Below are 4822 nucleotides of genomic sequence, written 5' to 3' on the forward strand. Positions count from 1 at the left end.
GTTAAGTCGTGTTATTTGAAGACTGTACCACGCAACCCCATGCTATGTAGGACCATTTAATTTAATTTCCATTTGAGAGGATGCATACTCGGCAATCATTGTAAGCTATTTGGCCCAAAGCTTTAAATACTGCTGTTATCTAAGGCCGCGGGGCCATGGGGATTCTCAACGCTCATTTTCTCAAGCACTCATGAGTGCTTTTGAGAAAACCTCGTTCTCAGCGTTTGTCGAATCGGAACAAAATCGGTTTTGAGAATCTTTGAGAATCTTTGAGAAAGTTGACGATGCAGCGATCGGTTAACTGAATTATAAGCAATTGTGCTATTTGTTTATCGGAAATCGCTTTGGAAAATGTATTCAATGTTTATAATTGAAAACGTTAAAAAAATATGCGATTAAAAACTGTTTTTCTATTTAAAACTCTAAATAAAGCTTGAGTGTCTATATCAGTCTCTCAGGGTGAGAAAAAACTGACGACGGCCACTGGCTTCTGAGAACAAGTTTTGAGTGCTTGTGAAACTTAAATGAGTGCTTCAGAACGTTTTCTCAGCTTGAGAAAGCCCCGTGGCCCCGCGGCCTAATACTTCCTAACAGTCATAGGGCCAGTAGCGTATTTAACGATAAGCGCACTTTGTGCCGACAAGGTTTCCTTTGGTTTAAAGCCCTCAGAATAGGAAGACTAGCTATGTTTTTTTTGTCAAAAGGTAAAAGTAAATGCCCAAGACGTGTTCAAAATGGATTAATTATCCTAGTGTGTTGGGGCTCCGTCTATTTAGGAGGAGCTTCTCCTCGAACCTCAAAATAACCTAACATGTTCCGGATAAATGAGTCTACACCAGTGTAAATTGTGACAATGCACCCTCCCCCCTCTCCATCCTCGCCACTTTACCCTTCAAAACTCACAAACCCAGGCAGACAGATGTTTACTTCAATTTGGTTAAGTTTGACACTACTCATCTAAGGAGCCATTGGAAACGATGGTGCCCATGTTCCCCGCAGACGTGATTGCCATTTGCAAATCGACAACGGTAATGTTTAGTTGCGTCACTTACCCGTGAAAATTTTGGTGCAAAAGGATTGTAGTGAAATGACTGTGAGTATTAAGATTTGAATCCTGTAGTAAATAAAATCTATATTCAAAAAATATTTCTTCTGTAAAATATAACGCAAAACTACTACCAAACGCTAGTTTGAACGTATGGTTGAAATAATCGGTTCAAACGCAGATTTGAAGGCAGATAGGCAAAAAGGAAGTGTTCACTTCTGAGAATCAGTTGCCCAAGAGTTAAACGTGTTCGGGCCACCAATTAGCGACGGCTCTGGATGGAAAAAGGTAAGTTTTCTCCCTTGACGTTTAGTTATAGGATAGAAAAATTAATTGTGTGTGTTTGTGTTTTTTTCTCTTTAGGTTTGGGCAGACTACAGATCTTCTTTGAAAAAAAAAATATATCTGATAACAATCGTGAATACAGGGCCACAGGAGGTGGACCTTGTAATTTGAACAGTTTTTCCGCTTTGGAAAAACATGTAATAGAGATGATGGACATGGAAGTGACCGCTTCAGGAACAAGCTGTGATGTGATGGGTGTAAACCAATGTGCTCCTGTTGTTGCCATGGCTACCGAAGTGGTCAAAGAGGTTCCTCTTGTAAACAATTTGGTCCATGCTGAAGAGAAGGAGCAAATAATTGATGAGGAAGAATCAAACGATGCCACTCCTACAAAAACTAAAAAATCCCTCAATCAACTTAGATTGTTTGAGCAAATAAGATACAACAAAATTAAAGAAAAAACGTATTAATTAAAGTTAAAGGAACTAGAATTAAGGAAAGAAGAGTTAGATTTTAAGAAAAAAGATTTAGAGTTAAGGCGCGATGTAGCAATCAAAACGTTGGACTTAGAAAATCGCAAATTTGAATTTCAACAAGAAATAGCCAAACAAAAAAATGAGCTTAAACTAGCTATAGCAAATAAGGAATAAGAAATAAGTTTTGCATTGTTAGCTTTAAAACAAAAACAAAATAATTAAACATTTCACAGCGAATAATAACGAATAGAATTTAATAAATCCTTTTTTATTGAATGTGTGGCAAACAGTCAACGTACACCAGAGAAGTTTTATTTTAAAACTACAGAACTTTATATGGTATATGGGTAAAAGATCGGAGAGTGCAGGCTAAGATTTAGTACCTGGCGAGAAGAAATAAAGAACGGATGTATATATAGAATACTCTACAGGTTTTCTTATAATATCCCAGTAGAAGATATTTTATTCGTTAAATGCTGTTAACATTTCTTCAATGTCATGTTGCCATTCAATGTTGTTCTGAATGCATATGTTGTGCAATGCACAACATATGTTAAGAATATCTCCACTTTTTTGGGATCATAGTAAAGCCTATTGCTAGCACCAAATAAACATCTAAAGCGTGTTTTCAATATTCCTATTGTACGTTCGACAACGTTCCTTACTTTGGTATGTCTAATGTTAAAATTAGACTCAACAGATCCTTCTTCAGGATCACGATATGGCGTTACGAGCCAAGGCTCAGCTGGATATCCTGCATCACCTACAAAAACGTTGTTAATAAAGCATTAATGAACCCATTGTATAAACCTTAATTCATTTGAATGTTACCTAATAATTTATCGGTTCCACCAGTGGCATGCATATTTTCAAAATGATCACGTACAGGACTGGAATTCCATACGTACGAATCATGAGAAGATCCACAAAACTCGGATCAACTGCTCTAATGCGGCATTTATGATCACACACCTGTAAGATTTGAATGCATACACGTTCAGCAAAAGTAATACACATTAATGTATTCAAAGGATACTTACAATCATAGCGTTGCTACTATAGTACTTTTTACGGTTAAGATACGGCATTGGTCTAAAGCGTGGCTTCATGATGCGTATGTGTGTTCCATCGACACACATTACGACATCTCTTATTCCAGTTTTTTGAAAAAAATACTGCTTTGATTCTATTTTTTCGACTGGTGTCATCTCCAAACAAATCCAGTCACCTAATAAAGTTAGAAGCGGTGGTATGACCTCACGTAGAGTGTCCGAAAAGCTCTGCTGCGCTATTGCCACCAACAAATCTTGACCAGTTTCATGCTGGTAGCGGCCCTCAGCGAAAAAAATAAGACATGATGCCAACTTGCTTTTGCATCTACGCCGTTACTTTTTTGTGTGTTCAACTTGTTTCGAATTTTGTCTAAAATGCTTGAAAATATTGCTTTGGTGATCCGGAGGCTTTTAATAAACCTAAAATGTAAAAAAAAATTGGTAAGAAAATTTGACTAAGGATTGTATTGTATTGCATTTACTTACGCTTGATCAGGTAGTTGCAAAGGATATGTTTTTTTCTCAATTTCCTACGAGTATTCCTCAACAACAGTTGTTCTTCTTCGTCATCATCATCATAAAATTGCATGTAATTCATTTTTAATTTGTTTTAGGAGGTAAAATTACAACAAGAAACTGTATGGCTGAATTGTATCTGTTATGAACGTCATCTTCAGGTTGTGTTTACATAAGGGTTGAGGGATTCAAATTATATTACAGTCTGTTCCCGAGTTACACGGTTCTCGACTTACGCAGATTCGGAGATACGCGGTTTTCTAAATTTGACAGACTATCAGGCCTATTATATTGCGTTCGGCATTTGAGAAGATTCACTCGCACGTTCATTATGTTCATTTTCGTATCGTTTTGCTAGCGACGTTCCGCTTCGAGTAACTCATCGGCAGATTCGAGTCGACGAAGTAAAAATCGGTACCGTATTGCTCGAACAGGAAGGTGCATTCGAGAGATTTTCTGCTGACAGCTCAAGCTGTCGAAAACGCGCAAATTTAACCACACAAATAATTTAAGCCACTGTCTATGTGTATAATTAAGTTTTACATAAGTTTATCAACGTTCTCATCATTCACATTTACCCCATTTCCAACAAAATTATGGAAAAAATGATTTTAAAGAAGTGCTGAATCCGTTTGTTTACACTCATTCCGACCGCCGGTTGCTTCAACCAACTGTCAAACACACAGATGATAGAACAAAAATGTTGACGAAACCTTCATCGATTCGAATGGCGAAAACGATACCAATTTTTCTCCCGTTCGACTCGAGTGCTTCCGACGGAATCGACTGTCATTCGAGTAAAATAATAGGCCTGCATATGTCAAATCAGTACAATTTGCTTCAAGTTCGGTAAAAATCGGTTCATTTTGGCTAACAAATTGAAACCGCTTAAAAGCCAGAAATATTAGAATTTTTTGCACAAATTATATCAAATAAATGATAAAGTGTATGAAAGTACTTAATTAAATAAAAAAAACTCTGAGTAATGAATAGTATTTTATTCAAAAAAAAAATGTGAAATTCGACTTACGCGGATATTCGAGTTACGCGGATTCGCCGAGAACGCAGAAACCGCGTAACTCGGGAGCAGACTGTACCTTGTATCGTTTCATACAATCAAAACTAAAAAACATATGTGTCTTCTTTTAATAAAAATTTATCAGCAAATGCACAACAAAAAATTTGAAATTTTTTATTGAATCATGTAATTTTAAAATCGTAATGGTGTTCAATAACGGAAACAGTCAAATTGAATATTAAAATGCTTAAACCGATAATGGTTAACAATAATGGTTGAGGTCTAAAAATAACAATCAGGGTAATTGTTCTATAAAAACACGCCAGGCAACTAAATACAAATTGAGTATTGAGCAGGCCATAGAAGTGTATTATTTGGTGGGTCTAAAACACATGTATTAAAAAATGTAAAGAAGATAATAACTTTTTAA

General features: G+C 36.3%; 1 long non-coding RNA gene across 1 annotated transcript; it reads right to left on the bottom strand.

Moving 5' to 3' along the window:
- Positions 1–2400: 2400 nt before the first annotated feature.
- Positions 2401–2997, bottom strand: LOC125906651 (uncharacterized). Its single transcript, XR_007452021.1, has 3 exons — positions 2847–2997; positions 2638–2778; positions 2401–2569 (listed from the first exon to the last, which is right to left on the bottom strand). It is a non-coding gene; the product is annotated as an uncharacterized LOC125906651 (long non-coding RNA).
- Between the last annotated feature and the right edge of the window lie 1825 nt (positions 2998–4822).

The sequence above is a fragment of the Anopheles coluzzii genome, chromosome 2 (assembly GCF_943734685.1).
Source record: "Anopheles coluzzii chromosome 2, AcolN3, whole genome shotgun sequence".
In the NCBI taxonomy this organism is placed as follows: Eukaryota; Metazoa; Arthropoda; class Insecta; order Diptera; family Culicidae; genus Anopheles; species Anopheles coluzzii.